This window comes from Amia ocellicauda, chromosome 17 (genome assembly GCF_036373705.1).
Source record: "Amia ocellicauda isolate fAmiCal2 chromosome 17, fAmiCal2.hap1, whole genome shotgun sequence".
Taxonomy (NCBI): domain Eukaryota; kingdom Metazoa; phylum Chordata; class Actinopteri; order Amiiformes; family Amiidae; genus Amia; species Amia ocellicauda.
The window spans coordinates 21498210-21520403 of NC_089866.1; positions in this window are offsets into that span (position 1 = coordinate 21498210).

Genomic DNA, 22194 nt, shown 5'->3' on the forward strand with positions numbered 1-22194 from the left:
ACCTACTATTTTTACATTTTTTCTCATAGACTTGGAAGTTTTTACAACATTATTAACATTTTCGAATGGTTGCTTTTATATTCTAGAAAAAACATGTATAAGCTCGTGTCGGTTTATAAGCCAAAATAAAGAATAAACAAAATAAAATCAGGACCAGCTTTTCTATTAGCCTATAAGTATTTATTTTTTGTGATCATAGTTTATAATAATGTGGACACTGAACAGTATATACATATACACTACATGGCCAAATGTATGTGGACAACCCGTCTAATTAGTGGATTCAGCAATTTCAGCCACACCAATTGCTGACAGCTGTATACAATCAAGTACACATAGAAAAATATTGGCAGTAGGATGGGCCGTACTGAAGAGCTCAGTGACTTTCAACGTGTCACCGTCATAGGATGCCACCTTTCCAACTAGTCAATTCGTCAAATTTCAGCCCTGCTAGAGCTGCCCCTGTCAACTGTAAGTACTGTTATTGTGAAGTGGAAACGTCTAGGAGCAACAACAGCTCAGCCGCGAAGTGGTCGGCCACACAAGATCACAGAACCGGTCTGCAGAGTGCTGAAGCGAGTAGCGCGTACAAGTCGTCTGTCCTCGGTTGCAAGTAGTAACTAAATCACTACCAAGTTCCAAACTGCCTCTGGAAGCAACATCAGCACAAGAACTGTTCGTCGGGAGCTTCATGAAATGGGTTTCCATGGCCGAGCTGCCACACACGAGCTTAAGATCACCATGAGCAATGCCAAGCGTCGGCTGGAGTGGTGATGAATCACGCTTCACCATCCGGCAGTCTGGCGGATGAATCTGGGTTTGGCGGATACCTGGAGAACGCTACCTGCCCGAATATTCATGGTTCTGGCTTCCACTGAAGTGAAATCTTAATGCTACAGCATAAAATGATGTTCTAAAATATTTAGTGCTTCCAACTTTGTGGCAACAGTTTGGGGAGCCCTTTCCTGTTTCAGCATGACAATGCCCCTGTGCATATAGCAAGGTCCATACAGAAATGGTTTGTTGAGATAGGTGTGGAAGAACTTGACTGGCCTGCACAGAGTCCTGACCTCATCCCCAATCTAACACCTTTGGGATGAACTGGAACGCAGACATCATTAATGCTCTTGTGGCTGAATGGAAGCAAATCCCCGCAGCAATGTTCCAACATCTAGTGGAAAGCCTTCCCAAAAGAGGAGGCTGTTATAGCAGCAAAGGGGGGAGCAACTCCATATTCATGCCCTAGATTTTGGAATGAGATGTTCGACAAGCAGGTGTCCACATACTTTTGGCCATGTAGTGTAGAACCAGCTATATTACCAACATTGTACAGCTGATTTGACACACATAACTATTCCCAAAATGTTAAACAGAGTAGATCCTAACTTTCAATATGTCGTTTTACAAAGTATGTAGGTTAAGACGCCCTTCAGAAAAAGCAACCTTTACATAACACTTCTTTTGGGAGTCTTGTACCATTACTTTTTGTAACATAGTGGATGTATATATTCATAGCATCAAGGATTAAAACATTATTATATTGGCTGAAATCTCCTTACGCTGAAAGACGAAGTGAGTATCAGGCAACACTGCTATTATTAAACGAAAAAATATCCACCTACTTTCTAGTGCGTGCAGAATCACACTTCAAATGACTGGGTCTTATAGAGCGGCCTAGAGTTTTGAAGCCTCTGTAATGGAAAACAATGTGAAGGGGGGAGGGTCGGATGAGGAGGTGGAAAAAGATTAATGGACATCCTGTAAAACACTGGAGACTGAGGTGACAAGAAGAATCCCTTCGACAGCTGCTGCCTTGTCATGAGCTTTGTATACTTTCATTTTTGTTAGGAAAATCCATTTATTTTATTGAAATCATTCACACAGACAACAAATGCCTCCTGTTGAATTTTGTTACAAAGCAGAGGCGGTGCAGATTTATAGACACACAGGTAACGATATGTCATCCCTTCCCCGCAAATATAAACAATTGGATTGGTACATGTAAACACTCTGCACACATACACAACATATACAGATGTAATTGGACCGTGTTCAGCTACAGTTTTTTCTGATTTCTTCTTCCTTCCCATAATCTGTAGTCATCACAAAAGCCTGGAAATGCATTGCGGTAATGGCCTGTACAGGAACATCTGCCCGTATTACTATGGATATACCAAGTGACAGACTTCAAAATTCACATTCTCTTTTGCTTATTTAAGATCATTGGTAATCTGAATATTTCATTAAACCTTAAAAATGAATGTGGAGAAGTACATGGGTGTTTCTGAGACTTGGTAATAAAAAACAATCATAACATTAGCCAGTGTTGTGTCTCTCAACACTTGCTGATGGTTCCTGTGTGCATTTGTTTATTTTCTTTTATTTGCTTATGAAGTAGTGGCTGATTTGATGTATTATGAAAAACATGCTGACCACTTACTTTGAAAGAACAAACAGGATCCTTATTTTTTTGAAGTTTCTAATTTCAAGGCCAAACAGATGGTGAAGTAGATGATTTTGGTAATTTTCGATTTCATGGTGGGGTAGCAAGCATTTACCTGCTGTCAGATACTGTAATTGAAATTCAACACAAAAGCTCTTATTTGAGCTTCTACTATATATATATATATATATATATATATATATATATATATATATATATAGTATATATACACTCACCTAAAGGATTATTAGGAACACCATACTAATACTGTGTTTGACCCCCTTTCGCCTTCAGAACTGCCTTAATTCTATGTGGCATTGATTCAACAAGGTGCTGAAAGCATTCTTTAGAAATGTTGGCCCATATTGATAGGATAGCATCTTGCAGTTGATGGAGATTTGTGGGATGCACATCCAGGGCACGAAGCTCCCGTTCCACCACATCCCAAAGAGGCTCTATTGGGTTGAGATCTGGTGACTGTGAGGGCCAGTTTAGTACAGTGAACTCATTGTCATGTTCAAGAAACCAATTTGAAATGATTCGACCTTTGTGACATGGTGCATTATCCTGCTGGAAGTAGCCATCAGAGGATGGGTACATGGTGGTCATAAAGGGATGGACATGGTCAGAAACAATGCTCAGGTAGGCCGTGGCATTTAAACGATGCCCAATTGGCACTAAGGGGCCTAAAGTGTGCCAAGAAAACATCCCCCACACCATTACACCACCACCACCAGCCTGCACAGTGGTAACAAGGCATGATGGATCCATGTTCTCATTCTGTTTACGCCAAATTCTGACTCCACCATCTGAATGTCTCAACAGAAATCGAGACTCATCAGACCAGGCAACATTTTTCCAGTCTTCAACTGTCCAATTTTGGTGAGCTTGTGCAAATTGTAGCCTCTTTTTCCTATTTGTAGTGGAGATGAGTGGTACCCGGTGGGGTCTTCTGCTGTTGTAGCCCATCCGCCTCAAGGTTGTACGTGTTGTGGCTTCACAAATGCTTTGCTGCATACCTCGGTTGTAACGAGTGGTTATTTCAGTCAAAGTTGCTCTTCTATCAGCTTGAATCAGTCGGCCCATTCTCCTCTGACCTCTAGCATCAACAAGGCATTTTCGCCCACAGGACTGCCGCATACTGGATGTTTTTCCCTTTTCACACCATTCTTTGTAAACCCTAGAAATGGTTGTGCGTGAAAATCCCAGTAACTGAGCAGATTGTAAAATACTCAGACCGGCCCGTCTGGCACCAACAACCATGCCAAGCTCAAAATTGCTTAAATCACCTTTCTTTCCCATTCAGACATTCAGTTTGGAGTTCAGGAGATTGTCTTGACCAGGACCACACCCCTAAATGCATTGAAGCAACTGCCATGTGATTGGTTGGTTAGATAATTGCATTAATGAGAAATTGAACAGGTGTTCCTAATAATCCTTTAGGTGAGTGTATATATCTCCTTTGGTTCCATGTTTCCTGACAACAAAGCTGGAATATCAGACAGCAGTAGAATTTAAATATTTTCTTCTTCCCTCTTTGTTTGGTGGCTTTAATCTTAAAAATGCATTAAAAGAGACAAATCCCAAATTAGTTCATTTTAAATATTGGTTCCGTACTCTAACCCATTAATTGTCAGGGGTCAGTCATATGTAGTGTGTTCAGTAAAAAAGAATCTCCCACCTTCAATACCATGATAGGTTCAGATTCGTATTACTCTTCTAGGTATGAGATGAATGCTTAAGGGAAAACGCTTTGTGTCATAGAGGTTATTCTGTCCGTCATTTGCTTCTTAATCCTCATGGATGTCTGTTAAATGCACAATGACTGCTGGACACACTGAGGGCGGTTGTGAGGGTCTGTTTTTAATCACCTGGTGGCTGCTGGGTTTTCTGAAGGACCTATGAAATCAGACGTCATCATTTATGTAAGCAGCCTGCATGTTCCTCAGAAGATGCAGCCAAGAGTTTGACAACACCTCTGCAGTACCTGGAGGATTGAAACCAAAATGTAAAACTCCACTTGTAACAAGTCCCTCATGCGAGAGTTGCCTGAGCTCGTGTATATAACACTGGCCAATGTCGAACCTTCTTTTTGCATATTGCTGAGGACTGATGACATATTTGGTAGTATACAGTTGTAAACTTAACAAGCCTTCCATTATGCAACACGGCAGCCTGCTTGGTTTTGAAATATTGCTACTATTCCATGACCAATGCATAATTTGACACGGCTGCACTTTTACCTGAACATACAGTACTGAATAAATGGAAGCTGAGGAAGTGAGGCACTTGCTGTAATTGTTACACATTTCCTTACAAACACAAAATGTATTTCTGAAAGTGACATTTAAAGAGCGAAAACTGTGGTAAAAAATGTTTTTCCTTAAATACCCAAACAAGTGTTACTGATTTCCATGGGTTTTAAGTGCTGTAGGAGAGGAATCTACGAACAAGCTTTTCGAAGGCAAACTGACACCAAATTAAATATACATTCATAGCCAGGAGCAAACGTCTTCGAATAAAAGACTCGGCATGCCTCTGAAATGCAGATCAGCTTCCTTTTCAATTTTTTTTTTCCGAAAAGGTTAATACACATCCCTCTCTAGATACCAAAATGAATCTTACTCTGGATATTGGCCAATCAGTGTTCTGCAGTGGTAATTAAAATAATAAATTATGAGCCATATTTTGATGGTTTGTACTGGCAGGAATACAAGACTCCACCCAACATCAGGTAGACCCACGACATAAAAACTGCAGGCTATTGATAATGTGTATTTATTGTGTTGCATTCTGCATCAAATCACTGTGGGGTTTAGTGTATTGATTTTGAGTTGCCTGTGTGTCCACCCCTAATGGAACATTCTATTAGGCATATCCCTATTCGCTACCCTGTAGTTACTGACACCTAGACTCGGAGGAATTGATTCAAAGTAATTGAGAAAAAGCCGTTTGCTGTGGTCACCTTTCTTGCTGCTGATTACCCAAACATGGATGCTAAAGGAAAGGTCAATTGCAGAAGTCGCTATAACACAGCTACTGTAGATTCTCCTTTTTATCTTGTAATCAGCATAACTGAGTGAATCAATAACCTGCCATGGAAAATGATCTCCTTTGTAAACCTCGGCAACTTACAAAGAGACACACACAGACACACAAACCTGGACTGCAAATACATGTTCCGTTTTAAATGATAATGTCATGGGCAAACTTTTGTGCATGTGTCTTTTTTCAAGACAGAAACATTTTACAGTTTGAATTAGAAGCTCTGCAGAGGCCTAAACTCCATTTGTAATGCAAGCCCTGACTTTTTGTCTTTAGCGTTTTGTGTTTCATCCGTGCCTCCTCAGAAAGCACTGCCATGTTGCTTAATAAACAATCCCATGAGATAAATTAAAAGTACCTTAAAAAACAGTTGGGTTTTAATTAATTTTGTTTACACTCCAGCTATTGATGCTCACTGAGACATTTCGCAACAAGTTCAGGGAAAAAGGCACAGTTTATTAAGGGAAAGTAAACACTATAATCCTTTCAAAATCGGGGCACAACTACTGAAAGAATGCTTAATCTGTAACTGTGGTTTGATGTCCATGTTTGGGCTCTGTATACTGACAGGAAAGTTGTCTGTTAGAAAACTGGGTCCTTCCCTACCCCAGTTACACAAGACTTTTAAGACAAAGTCACATTATAATTCCATTAACTGCATGTTCCCCGCAGTACCATACAGAAATAAATAATGACCAGTGCCGAGGTTCATTGGCAGAGTGGTCATTTTAAAAACAACATCTTTAAAAACCAACTAAATTAATGAGATTTGCTCTCAACGACTCCTTAAGTTCAGAGAATTACACGACAGCACCCTGGCTGGATCTGACAGGTGCATTGCTCTGCATCACCTGATTGGAGTTTAAAGAGTGTACTGGAAAGCAATAGTGAATAAATATACAATTTGTCTCCATGACTGAATTGGGAAATGGACATAGATTAACAATTCCCCAGTTTTAATGGCAAGCAGAGACAGCCAACAAAAAAGTGTTGAAAGTAGGGCAGCTCTATTTATCAATTTTTTTTAGTTTTCACGGCAAATCAATTAAAATATATATATATATATATATATATATATATATATAATGATTAGAAAGATCGTGATTTGCTGTTTCAGGCAAAATGGAGTGAGACTTTGGCCTAGTCATACAAGTCCATTTACTGACCGATCTGCATTGTGTGTATTTGTGGGCATATCTCATATGAAATTATGCCCATCTTAGTTAATTTATGGGAGAATGTAACTCTTATCCTACAAACCACAATACAACACTAATTTGATCTTCAAACTTAAATTCTAGTGCAAAATGTATATGAACCTATTAAGCCTACTATAACCTCAGTCATTTCTAATCATTATTATATTTTCATCTGACTGCTTGCACTTATAATTTTCATAGGAGATCAGAAGTTAAGATGGGCTCGAAGAAAGAGAGGCACTTTCATCACAGCTGGGCAAGAATTGTCAAAACACAAAGGATTTCTTGTCATTGCCGCCTATGGTACTCGGAATAAAAGCTTGTGTTGTGTTAAATCTCAAGTGAGAAAAGTCCATTACTGTTCAACACCGGATACTAGGCAGATTAGATTCTTAGATTGAAGGTTTGTTCTATGACAGACATGGCTTGAAGATAATATCTTGTGTTGTGTAAAGCTCGATTTCTCGAAGCTCGAAACTTCACTAAATAAGTAAAATCACTAACACCACTTTTGGAAAATTAATTCACATTCCACAGTCATTTCATTGGGACCATATTCCTGTAACTTCCCCCCTTCCTCAAAGTCCCAAAGTAATATTTTATTATATTTATTATATTTATCACACCAACAGAAATTCCAGATGACTTACAGCTTTAAAGAGAACCATGTGTAAATGACAATAACTCTCATTCTTTTTTTTGTTCTTAAAGATTAAATAAAGACAAAAAGAGGAGGTTAATTGTTTACCCAGATTTGCTGTAGGTCACGTCATATCTCAGCAACCAATCTTGCTATGCAATATTAATAGATTTTCAATTCTCTCACAGCAGCAAGTTTTCACTTAATAGATGTAGACCTAATACCCTCAGTTCTCCGTCAGATTTAAACTTAATGGAAGAAAGACATTTCATTATATAAATGCTGACCTTATCGAAGAATTAAAGAGAAAAATGTTTCCTCAAATGGAGCTTTACAGGACCATTAGATTTGAAAGAGGGGAAAAAAAACAGCTATCGATCAAGGCGGCAATAGGAAACTGGAAGATTGATGCAATAATAGGTAGGATTAGGATGGGAACAGTAATGGATGGTTTCCACCACTATTCTCCTGGCCAACAGCTGTTAATGGTGATTTCTTGTTTGCAAAGGCAACCCTCACGCCATCCAGAACTTTTTTCAGGCCTAGAAACAACGCCCCCAGTACTAAATGTAACCTCCAAATGGGTATTAAAAAAAACAAAAAAAGGCGAAAAACGAAAAAAGGCTTTGAAGAATCTGTTATGGCCATGCTTAAGTCTTAAATGGAATAGCCTTAAAGCAACTTTGCAGAAAATGAGATTGCATGTTTCCCGAGAAGAAAGGAAATTAAAAGGGTTATAAATGTCACTGTACATTAGATTGAATAAGCCTGCATCTCATGTCTGTCTGGCAAAACAGGGCGAACAGGAGGACAACTGTAATGCACGATCTTGTATTAGCTACGAAAGCTTTGTGATTTATGGTTATGTTAATGCACACTGTTCCTAAGCCCAAACCTTCTCCTTTCCAGTGTAATCCTTCATTTTATTTTTGTCAGCCCTCTAACAAGAAAGCAAAACCAACCAAAACATAACCCATCAATTCAAGTGCCAGAGCCTCGGATGTGAAAAAGCCCGTGATTATACAGTACAAATTTAATTCGATAGCTGTGTACGGCACAATGTACTACATCTCTCTCTTAGTATTTCTGAGATCTGTTGCAATGTGCTCAGGGATAAGGATTGAATTACAAATTTATGATTCCTAGTAACTAACACTGTTTCCCTTTGTTTCACTAACATCACTGGTTTGCTTGTTATTTGATAAAACTATATATGTATACAGCAGATGCTTGGGGAATCTATTAGACAAGCTTCTTGTTGTTTCAGAATAACTATTGAAACTTCTGTCAAATGTGTGATCATTTCTTTTGTGTTTATAAGAGGCCTCCCCCTCCGGGATGCAATTATGTAAACTACAGATTGTATGTTTATATTTTTAATTTGCAATTAGCATTTTTTTCTGTGTTTTTCTATAACCCTCTGATACTGCAATCAAAGCAGTAGGGGAGAGACGAAGACAACTTTAAGGCATTTTCTGCCACGGGCATGGCTTCTTTTCACGCTGTGAGCCCCAGAGAGCCATCAGCAGAGCTAAGGTGTCAGACACAAGACTGGCATAGCTCTTGCTGATAACACTGCCAGCTCACAGGCAGCTTGCGTAACACAAGGATTGCTGCTGAACCTTGGCCAATTTTGAGACGTACCCTTGCAGAATCTTTGTTACGGTCCCTTGATATTGCAGCCCTAATTTAAACCAGGGATCGCTGGACTGCAGGGCCTCAGTTAACCCACTTAAGGAAACCGCTAATTGATTAGGGACTCTTTGTCCAAAATACATCTGATAAAACATTTGTCAATGCAGACCAATCCCTGTGCCAATCATACATGAGGTTTGGCCCGTAAAATGGCCTAACCAAAAGAAGGTATAGTCACCAAGGTCAGAACTGTAAACTACTTGTCAAAACACTGATTTTTCTGTATTTATTTTCCAGTTACATCTTCACTTCTTAACTTCCCCTCCTTCTTCCACACCCACGTAGGCGCATTATTTAAATTATACACTTACACATGCTCGTTCTTTGAGCTTCGCTGTCAGCGTGTCAGGCAGGGTTTAATCGCATTGTACAGCCTTGCCGTGTTATTCCTCTGGGGACCCTGTAGTTGCATAAAACAAAGAAAAATGTTGACAGCATAGTTTGTTTCGGCATTCAATTGACAACAGGACGGCTCTTGAGAGGTGGGACTTCTCGCACTGTACAATGTATGTGTAATTGAAGCTGAATTGGACCCGGAATACTAACCACCTTTCTCCGGTGATATGATGAAGCAATGTATTTGGAAAATCGATACGCCAGTCATCTTTGGATGTCCTGTGTCAAGTCCACAGCCTCATAACCGTGTTTTATTGAGAAGCAAGGTGACTTCTAAATGGGGCCGCCTGCAAGTTCAGAATGTAATAAAAAGCCATTTAGTTCACATAAGGCAAAAAAAAGGTCAATCACTTCCCATTACACATAAAATAGAGAAGCAAAACATGAAGAAATGCAGCATAAATTGAATTAGCGAATAAAGGTAAAAGGGAAACAATTTAAAAGCACTTCTTTTCATTGATTTACATTAGGTACTGAGCCTTACAACCAACTCCCTTCATATCCCAATGAGTAACATGGCAAAGATCAAGGTTGCGCTCATGCCGTATGAATCTGGCGTAGCCGATTACTGACAGCTCTGTTCTCCATACTCTGAGCAAATTCAGCCACTCGGAGGAAGTATTCTCCCCTGTGCCCACTCCAGGATTTCATTTGTTGTGGAGAATGAGTCAGATCCATTGATGATCTCCTAACGAAGGTGACAATCTGAGAATGAACTGAATCTAATTTCAGTCATTGGTCATCACTGTAATGAGTGTCAAGCCTGCCTTATTCATACAGTTATGCAGTTTCCCCAATGTCGGAGCATGAATCACTGGGACTTTAATTTAGGGGACTACGCTTAAATGAAGCCTAGCGTAAATGATTAGCAAATCCAAGGGCTTAGAGGATTTATTCATTCATTTAAACATTTTAAACTGATTTAAAGAGCAATAAATATATATCAGCACATGATGCGTGATTTCTCTTCTCTATCTGGTCAGAAAGTTCATTATTTCTGTTTTTCACATTGTACTGTATTTCTGTGGCAGGTTTCAATGGGAAACCTTTGGAAGGGAATTTCTACATCTAGGCATAGAACAAGCCACAAGTCACCAAATACAAACTTTACACAATGGTGTTTATTTATTTATAAGTAGTAGAAAGTGACTTCAACCAATAAATTAAACTGTGATATAAGTTTGCAGTTTGCGGGTCTGTCAATGTTTAAATCGACAGGCCCATGGAGACCCGAATTCTTGTCCTAGTACTGTAACTAGTTCCCCTGTCTCTGTAAAATTTATATTTAAACATGACTTCTATTCATAGACATCCATAGCCCCAGAGATTCTGCATTTTTAAAGAAGTGGTTCAAAGTTTTAAGTGAGCATCATTTTTATTTTTTTTATTTTTATTAAATTACATTACCTAGTTATTTTAATTTGGGAATCATACCTGATACCTTTCTCACTGTTCTGTAGTCATCAAAATGACATGCAGTGGTGTTCCCTTGTTACTTATATGATGACATCCTATGCAAAAGTACCTTGTGAAAAGTGAAAATATACGGTACCATCCTGTCAGATACATGGTATTAATAGAGAATGGCAACCCTATTTAATGTTAAATTCACTGGAGGTACCATTAAAAAATAATGTCGCTATTTAAACTGAAGCCAGGCTACATTTTACCAATTAATGAATGCACTTACACTAAGCTATGACTAAACTTTTTTCAAATATGTCTTTATAGAGCAATAGCATAAAAGTCAAACTGTTAAAATGAAATATGTCTGGCAGTGTAGGCCTCCAAGGCTCTATCACATTCTACTGCATTTGAAAATAACTTAATTTAAAGTGTCACAATATCTCTCTCTCTCTCTCTCTCTCTCTCTCTCTCTCTCTCTCCCTCTATATATATATATATATATATATATATATATATATATATATATATATATATATATATATATATATATATATGATAGATATAGATAGATAGATAGATCAGATAACCTGGCAACTTGTTGTTAGTGAGAGAGTTCCCGATATAAACGCTAAATTATTTATTATTTAACGCTGTTTGGACTGTCACACAAGCGACTGTTTACAAGGCACTTGCACAGTCATCAGTCCATTCTTGTTGTGTACGTTGCATGTGCTGAGTGATGCTCATTCCTCTGATTCCTCTGTACAATTGAACCATTAAATATATATATATATAATAGACTTCTCAGAGTTTACTACCAGGCAATTTAGAGGGGAAACGATATACAGTGTCACTGTGTCACTTAAGAAACTCTGCAAGCCCCTGAGGACTGGTCATTGGAACCGTCAACTAAAAAAATTAATAAAACAAACAAATACACAAAAAAAAATTGTGCGCGTTGAGACACATTAAATTGAAAAGTGTCAATTTTCATAACCGTGAGAGTTCTCTAATGGCATGTAAAGAATGACCTGCAAAAGCTCCTTCCAAAACCACATAAACAAAGCAAAAAAGAAAAGAAAAGGAAAGACACATTAATTAATCTAATGGCTTGCTGTCCCATGAAACCGAAAGACTTATGTACTTTATTGATTCCTCCAGCCAGATGCTAAACTATGCACTTGATATACTGGTTATACTTCACTATAAGCTAATTGCATCAGGGCTGGCGTACACCTTTGGGCATTGCTGACAATATAAAAATAGGCCTCAGTATTCTAAAGTGTATTAGACTGGATAAAAATAGCACCTAATACAAGCAGACTCAAAGGGGTTAATAGTTAAAAGTCATCTAGCTAATTACTGCCTTGCAGAGTTCGCTGCACTCCATGGAATATGAGCCTAATGTATAATAAAATAAAATCTAATTATGTCAACAGATCAGTGCCTTTGGACCTACAGTGTCTGAAATGGCCCTAGTTATTGAAGTCAAACAGAACCGAGAAAGGTGTATTGGTGATATGTTTGTCAGAAAAGTTTGAATATGGCCAAACTAATCATAATCATCAAATCCAAAATGACTGTAGGCTGTAAAGATTAAATCATGCACTCCTTCTAGTTCGATAGAGAAATGAAGGTGGGATGGATGCGGCTGCTTTAACTGCTATACATATCATGATGGTCTTAATGGCGCTATACTACCAGCTTGCATGGAATACATAACAGCTGGGAGTGTAACCACGTGGTTCACAGAAGAATTGAACAGGTGTAATTGCCTGCTCAAAGACTACACCTTAATCGCAAGGAACACCTCTGGGATGAACTGGAAGAGGAACTCAGAAGAAGAGAGTGCAGAGACCAGACCAGTAGAAGCTGCACTGTAGGAGGAATGTGTTTCTCCAACCATCTATCAGAAGGACTACTGCAGTCATTAAGACCAAGGGCGGGCCTATACTCGATTAAATACACTTGGAACAGCTTTACTTTGTCTGGTATTTGTCTGTTCTCCCAATACGTAAAGTAGTGTACATTAACAACATGAAATAAGCTAATACATCATGAGGAAATGGTTACTGCTTTACCCACTTTAGACACAAGCATTGCCTGAAAACACAGAGTATGTGCATCCTACTCGCATTTTCTTCAAAACAAAAAGCTGTCCAGATTGATCACATTATCAAGGAGAACGTGGATGTGCTTATAAATAGTTTTACCAAATGTATACTTTCTCTAGGTTGTGTGATTAATAAAACCACTATATCACTATATCTAAATACTTCTTCAAAGAAAAGCAAGCAAGAAAAAGTACTTGAAACACATCTACTGCTGCATTAAAACACAAATGCTGGTTGTCGGAGGTGCTAACCAATTAAAAAGGAAGGTATTTCAATGTTAAACTGTTTGCTGCTCGTTTTCCCTGCTGCTATGGTTGCGGTTGCCAGGGGGTGGAGCTAATTGGAAGTTTCTCGCTTCCTCGGCTGAAGAACTAGAGCAGTGATCTTCAAACCAGTCCTCCAGGCCCAGAGGGATTCGTGGTTTCATTCCACCTCAGCTCTCACTAGGTTAACTCAACTGGTTAGTGAAAAAACATGAACAATTTCTTAATACTGGAAATCCTGCTGGATTGTGGCCCTCAATGCCTGCATTTGAAGATTACAGTTCAAGGGGACTCAACCTCCTGCAGGGCTGCAGTGTTTTTTGACATTCATTATTTAGTTGAGTGAATAAACTACTTCTCAGACAGACAGCAAATTGCATAGTGCAGCTTGAATTAAAAATGTGGAAAGCCATGAAGTGGGGGAAAAAGCTCAGAAGTGACGTTATATATCAACTTAGTGATTGAGAGAAACTGTGGTCCTGCAGGAACTGAGTTTGAAACCCCAGATCTAGAAGCTTTATGAAGATGAAGGTTGGTTGAGATTGGACCATATTCATGTTAAATGAAATATACGAGATATTGCACACTAGTGACCATATTTTCTTAAGCAAAGAATTTTAAAGGAAAAATCAGCCAATGATGGGACAAACTGTATCACATGGCTGTGCGTTCTTATATATAATTTACAACATTCTGGATCCTAACATACTAAATCATTACACCTCACATCATTCTACTATTCCATGACATTATTGCTTCAATCCTCAGGTTATCAATGCCAGTAGCCTGTGCTCCATTGTTCCATTTATTAAGATGCCACCTGCCATTCCAAATTTGGAAACATGCCTAAAATGCAGTCATCCTTTAAGACTATAAAACCCTCCAAATGTACTATATGCACAATACGTTTCTACATTTATTTTAATTATTTTTATGATTTTACATTCTGTATTTTTCGATAAGCAGTATAACCCACTGGGTGTTGTGGGTCCCATGAAATGTATTATGGACATGGTAGTAAGCCATAGAAAAATGTAAAGGACTCTACACACGGCCCCACTGTGGATTATATTACAGTTTGTTGTGCACGTTGTTTTCTGTCCAGATCCTTTGAGTGGCAATTTCATGAACTCCATAATTAGGGCAGGGAACTGCTGGAAACACTAAATTGGATGTTCTTCTTCTCTTTGATTTACAAGCTATTGATAACTCTTTTGTATGTCTGTACTTATTTCAGTAGTACATAGTGCATATTTTTGTGGGGGGGGGGGTTCACTGATAAGAACACAGCTGTCTTCTATCCAGTACAGGGCTGGAGGCTTTAAATCAGCTTGCTCTATATACAGGCACTAATCAGAGATGGGCGTTCAGCACTGAAACCAATATACACAATATGTTCTGCTCCTCTCACCCAGTCCTCTTAGATGGAGAGGTTTTGCAGAAACCTGGTGTTTAGGATTTCATTAAAAGATATAAAATATATGTCAGGCTGTGTGTGTGCAAGCATGCAATTAGTTCGGTAGTCTTGTGATCTTTTTTTAATTAAGGGTGAAAAACATATATATATATATATATATATATATATATATATATATATATATAATTAAACATATCAAAGAAAATCACTGGTATAAAGAAATTCAGTACAACGTTGTAAGTAGGTTCTTACATTTGAAAAGACTACATTTATCATTTCAATTAGCCAAAGCAATCACTTCTCATTTTCCTGTAAGGAGAGAACCTGCAAATCCCTCCAGTGGATTTAAGTTTCCTGCTTGAAAACTTTTGTTCACTATCCGAGCAGCCAGACTCGAACTGAGCGCCATGATTGGTTTGTCATGTGTATAATGAGTATAAGGCACAAATTGCTGCTTAGCTTTTTTTCTTTTTTCTCACTGGCAAGACTTTATTTGTGTGTATACCCCCATTTAAACTGTGACTGCATACCATTAATCTCCCTCCTTCTGAGCTGAAATCCCACTGCGGAAAAACAAGAGTTTCATTTGAAGTTTTATTTAAGGAGGTAATTGAATTTATTGACAGGCTGCAGAGACTGAAGCCCCGAAGACTTGAAAAAGAAGTTTAAAACACCAGCCATTTAGACGGCACTCAGCAGATGCATAAACAGGCAAATATGCAAAGAGAAATAATAAATCAATGCCCTGATTTCAGTCAATCAGCCTTAAGGATTTTCCAGAGCAAAGAGATCGAATTTGCATGAGAATGTAATTTTGGTGGTGGTAAGATAATTTCCGATATTCTTTGAAAAATATTGTGCAGTTAACTGTTCACTTGCAGAGCTCTAATTCACCTAATTAGACAGCATGGTGTCACTCTCTGCTTTGCAGCCTGTACACTGTTATCAGCAGCACAGCACATAAACACCTTTTAAGTTAGTGTGGTAACGCATGGTCTGATTTTCCTGGAGTTCCAAACTGAAGTTCGTGAGGAGAACAACCCTACTCTCACACCTTCCCAAGCATAAGTATTTGGCAACAAATGTACTTTCCCAACTTTCTTTGCTTTGCTTTAGTCCTTCATCCCATAGCCAGGTCCTCTGATCCTGGAATCAAGCGAGTCTAGGCTGAAATAAACTATTTACATCCTTCTACATACGTCTGTTGTGGTTTTCAAACTCCTGAAAAACACATTTTATTGTAATCGTTTTCCTCATTTGCTGTTACACTGCATTGCTTACTCTATGCTATGTAACGCTGTGCCTTCTTCATCGTGAATCGTTTTGGATAAAGGCCTCAACAATATTCAAGGATCAGGTGATGAGTGTTGAGGTAGCTAACTTGATTCCAGATCTCATCGTGGTACTTGTCTGCACTTATGAACCACACTGTGATATAGGCTGGGAAAGGTTCAAAGTGAAGGCAGGGAGAGATTGTCTAAGCAGAGTTCATTTATCATCAGGATCTTGGCAACAGTCGCCAATTTTGAGAGCGAAATAAAAAGCAAAAGATCAGGATAAATCTGAGAGAGACTCATTGATTACCCCTTAAACATCGTAGGAGAGACACAATGTTTCTCTATGGAATAAATGGGGAGTAAAATGCAACATTTGTGAGAGAAAGAGTGAGAGCAGGGGGGGGGAAAGTTGAAAGTTGAATAATCATCTGTGCTAATTTGTGATGCGATATGCTCTTTCCTACCCTGTCGAGGAGCAACTTTAATAGGCCATTTGTTTTCACATTAGTCTGAATACAGGTTGTTAGAAGTCAGCATATTTTCATATTATAACGTTCCTGTGAATTTTTATTATTAAAATAATGACCTATGGCTGGATGGAGCTTTCATGCCACAGATTTATGACATAGAGCAACTTCAACTTTTACAGTCACAGAGTCTGCCTTGTTGGGGTCATAAAGTATCCGTGCTATAAGGAAATCTTTTCTAATCGGGCTGCTGTCACAAGGAAACCTGGTCTTGGGTCATAAAAACAACTAGAACTGAACTCCTGAATACATGTGTGACATGTGTCCTCACCGGTGAGGAAGGTAATTACAATAATTTCAACTTCAGCTCTACTTCATTTCTTGTGTGCTGAGGTATAGTCCCAATACTTCACCAACGGTTGAATTGGGAAGAATTATTGAGGGGAGCTGGATTGAATCATGCATTTCCCACTCAAGGTTTATTGCTGCGCCTTAATGCATTTTAGTAGCTGTAGTGAAAGGCGCACACGTGGGGATGAAGTCTCAAGGGTACCGCGACGGGACCTGCACTGGGCATCATAAGTCATTCTGTCATTTAATTTAGTCCCGACATGAACACAAATGGCAGGAACACAGGGTTAAAGATCTGCACCGGAGGGAGGCAGGTGTCTTAAATCTTTTGAACTGTCTGTTTAGCATATCAACATTTAGGTGTTGGCAAATAGGCAATTTCTATGATCGCCAACGACTGCAGACCTGGAAACACAATCAGCAAGGCTATCAGTTCTGATTCTAACGGAAAACCGCATCGAGTTTATTACGATGAACGCACCATGCTCGAACATGTCTCTATAATGGTGCGTGGGGAATGAAGGAGGAGAAAATACATCACAGAATGCACACATGCTGAGCTACTTTGTGCTTCTCCCTATAATGGACTGAAGAAAATGCACCCCCCCCAAAAAAAAAACAAATACACACAGTATCCAAATCCATTCTATTAATAACTAAACCAGTGCTCAATACAATCCTCTAATGCAACCACTCCAAAAGCCCAAATCGGTTTAGATCCTCAGATCTAACAACATCACATTCGCAGTTTCCATAGCTGCAGTTAAAAGAGATCTTGATTTATATTTCCCAGTAGGCCAGTGAGTAACCCTTTAGAAGCACTCCATTAATTATAAGACAGATTTATAAGGGGATGCTTTGGGGCTCTCCCCTTGATTGCGGTTACTTCAATGTACACTGTATGCTGTTTGAAGACAGCAGAAGGATCAAACAGCATCTATTATTTTCTGAATTTTATTTTTTGTTATCTTATTCTTTTTTTTCTGTTGGTATTCATGCTATTCCATGTTGGCTACCCCTCCCCTCTCGTTATTTGAAGAATCCTTAAATTAGGAATTTGTGCAATAGTGAGATTTCCTTGTCACCAACAGCAATACTTCGATTTCTACTTGGCAGGACCACGGCTCCAAATCCTATTGTAGTCTAGAATAATGCCCCTGTCACTGCTGGGTCATAGGCTGAGGCCTTGTCAAGATATTTATCGCGGTACTATTGTCAAGGCTCTTGAGCCCAGATTGTTGTGAGGGATGCAGAAAGACCCCGCAGCATGACAAGAGTGCAACTGATATAAGTGAACAGTTGGCGTAAGCATCCTAAAAATATCAAAAACAACACTTGCTGACTTTCCAGAGATATCCTGACTACTTCCAAGGTTCCTTTAAGAGTATCTTTGAGTCACTCAGGACTCCCCCCGAATGAATCCTGCAGGTAATTTTCATAGAAATATGGATTGCTCTTCTCTGACCTTGGGATATGATTTGCTTCGAATGCTGTCTGCTACCTAGCTTGTTTGCAACGGAGAGCAGGGAATGGGTCTGGAATTAACACCCACCCCCTTCCAATGATCACCTCGGCCACTTTGGAAATGAGCTACTATTGATTACTGGGAAATGTAGAAAAACATGAAAAAGTCTCCCACTCATGCGTCAAACTCCTCTCCAGGAAATGTATTAGGGAAAAGGCTGACGTTTCAGTCGCCAGAGCTTTGTCAAAACTAATTAAACCAATACTTAAGGACCAGATAGATACATTCTCACTCCATTAACACATATCGGCAAGCTGACTAGTTACACATTTAAATAAGGTACACTTTTAAACAAAATACGCTTGCGTCATAGGAGGAGCAAGTATATGACTAACCCATCATAATAGGCTGCTTATGTAAGAAATAGTACAATATATATAAACAAAGTACACACCAAAATGTTACATTTAGAAATGGCTGCTTTACTGAATTCCAAAGCAAGAGAAACATCTGGTCTGTGCTTGAAAACCTCAAGGGGAATGGGTTTTAGACTGGTTATAACTGAGCAAACCTAATGGTCAAACTGGTTAAAACCACAAGGCTGTATATCTTTATCAGCCATTTGAAGCCAAGACCAAATACTCTGCACTCCTGTCTGCCATGATATAAATAAATATTTTTTATTGGAACTGTACCAGCAGTCAGTAAGTCATTCTCTGTACTTCTCCGGGAGATTATGTTCTTACCCCTCTACCAGATAGCAGGCAGCAGTATGGAGTAGTGGTTAGGGCTCTGGAGTGGAGGGTTGTGGGCTCAATCCCCAGGTGGGGGGCACTGCTGTTGTACCCTTGAGCTCAGCCTAGATTGCTCCTGTAAATGCCCAGCTGTATAAATGTGTACAAATGTTGTAACAATTGTAAGTCATCCTGGATAAGGGTGTCTGCTAAGAAATCAGATAATAAAAAACAAAAATAGCTGCTTGCACAGGAAATATTAAATACTCCTGCAAAGCTGCTCCCATCCTATTGCTTTTTTTCATGGTATTTGTATTCATGCATTTCTTTAAGGAAAAATAAAAGATACATTTGGGGAGGGGTGTGTGAAATTAATATGAGTATTGCGGTTTTGGCACTCTGGGATCAGTGACTCATTCTACTTTGTTTTTGCACACTGATCCTGTTTTAATTACTTACTTTCATTAGCAGGAAAACAGAAAAGGTTTTGACAGTGATATTTCCATGCATCATTTTAATGTTGCAGGACAATATGACCAGAGCTTCAGGATTTTCTCTGTATATATATATATATATATATATATATATATATATATATATATATATATATATATATATTTTGGTTACCGTTTACATAAGTAAATAACTAAAACCCAAAAAACAGAGTACGCTTCCACAGATATCCAATGATGGTGTGAATATTACTACTAATATAATAATACAATACATGGAAATAGAGAGTTGAGTTATTCACTTAATTAAATTGATAGGTAGAATAACATAATATCAACAGCAGAATGAAACAACAACAATTGTTTCCCATAGTGAAGCTTCTTATTTGAAAAAAAATGTTGAGGGAACTGGATGCTATCTCGGGTAAACTTGCTCGTTCAGCTCAATGGGTACGGACTAAAGAACAAAAGTACACATGTTTTAATTGCCCAACCTGCTGGCTTTAATTTGGAGCTGCTATGGAGAGTGACTTTTTAAGGGTGGCAATTTGAAACCTTTCACTTCACTAAAATACACGTCCTCTGTATTGGCCTCTATTAATCACCGTCGACCTGGTTGCACAATGAAACAGTACCCATAAAATGAAGAATCGATAATCTAATGATCTGTGTTTAAAGTTGAGAGGTTTCGAGGCTTGTCGAGCTGCTTAAGAACCACAGTACCTGAAATTAGCACACTGAAGAAGGAAATCAATCTTTAAAAGAAATAAAAATAAGAAGGAATTGAAATATCATTTGCACTGGCTCAGTCTCAAGGATTAGATTGGCAGACTGTTGCTTATTTATTTTCTGGTCTTTTCATGTAACTCTCAATACTAGCTACTGAACTCCACCGTGCAGCGTCTAGTCGGTTTTGTTTTGCTGTGGGGACTGTCTGCTCTTCTCCTAGGGCTCAGTGAGATCCCACACTGATGCAGATAAATGCCAGAGCATTACCAAATTAAGCCGGCTGACGTGTCTCACAGCCAAATTCCCCCGTCACACTCAGTGGGAGCAGCAATGTGCTCGTGTGCTATAAGGAAGCAGAAGTGACTTATATAGTTAGTGGTGGGCACAAGTTAGCACATCCTTCAGTCTTTTCAATACAAAATGCTTTAAATCACCGAAGTCACTGAAATGTTCTACATAAGAAATGCTCCTCAGCATCCATGGATTTGAACCATTCATTTGTTATATATACATTGGCACCATGAGAACTTCTTCTCAGTCCCTCCCTACAAACGAAACACGAAGAAACACACTGAACACACAAAGCCAAATCTTAATCTGTAGTAAATGTCCAAAACAAAAAGGTCAGTTACTAGTTTTCGTGACGCTGCCTTCTTTGTCTCCCTGAACGAGAGAAGGCATGTTGACTTCCTGCTTTTATCCAGGAACCAGGTCAATCAGGGGAGTCCCACAGGAGGTGCTTCCAGCTACTTATTCCTTCCTTCTTGGCAGCCATTTTGTGCCCCACCCAGCACTGCACCATATATGTGTATAGATTTTCCTTTCATTTTCAAGCTGATATTACACCTTAATTAAAGACATACAGTACAAATATTTATTCTACACAAGAATCATCAGAGGACTACAGGTACAGAGAGCATTATTCAGCATATACTGTACATGTCCACATCTTCATCAAGTGGTAGTATATTCAGCATCACTTCAAAATGCATTGAAAGCAATAGGACAGTGAGGGGACAAAACTCTCTTCATTTGGGGATAGTTTGTTGTCTTTAATCTAAATATGTTAGTTATAACATAGCTGGAATGGAATTGGATGAATTCCAACAATTACTGTATTGGCACACAGCCTGACTCTGTACCTCACCTAAGTTCTTTACATTTTTTATTTAATATAGATGTGATTTTACTGAAAAACATTGGTTAGTTTCAGCAAAAATCATGCCCCAACTGCTAGCTCTGCCTAGGTTGAACAAGCAGAAAACGAGACATGCATAATTTAAAGTTCCGTTGTCAACTTTGAATAATGGTCTTTACCTGCGGTACAAATGGTCACTTAGCAGTTTATTGTGCATGAGACATCACTTACGGCTTGGTTTTCAATTTATAAAAATTGCTCTGTAGCTGCCCCTTATTACAATTCCTCAGGACATTACTAAGCTCTTATTAACAATTCATAGGGAACATTATCCGGCATGAAGTGAATCTGTCAAAACTCTTTGTTCTATGAGTCTTAGGTCTATACCAAGTCAAAACAACAACAACAACAACAACAACTTTGCCCTTCCATCGAATCCCAAATTCAACACCTGTAGCTTATTAACAACACAGCACAACACAACAGAGTTCAAGTTTGTAATTTGTGATTCAGGGTCCAGGCCTTAGCAATATTTTGTGCAGAATCCTTTTCATGCTATAATTAAACTGCTTATCTTGCCCTATGTCTTATTTAACAGCCACAATAGGCTCGGAGACAACACACTTAGATCTTTTTACTGTTGAAAAAAAAAAGAGAAAGAAAAAAGAAGATCCACACCATCTTCCTCCCAACTCTACACAGCACTCTGGGGACTCATGGCTATTAAAAACCTTGAGCTAATTTAGCAAAATTACAATTGATCTGTTACAATCCCTCAAAGTTTTCTTAATGGCACTCATGATTGTCAAAGCCCTAGAGACGAATCTGCAATAAGCTTCCAGTATACCCTTTTAGAGTAAGATGTTACTCCAGAAATACTAATGCACCTCAGACTTGCCCTTGTGTGTGAGGAATATAATGAAAATCGAGCACCCTGCGCACTGAATTACTACATCCTCATT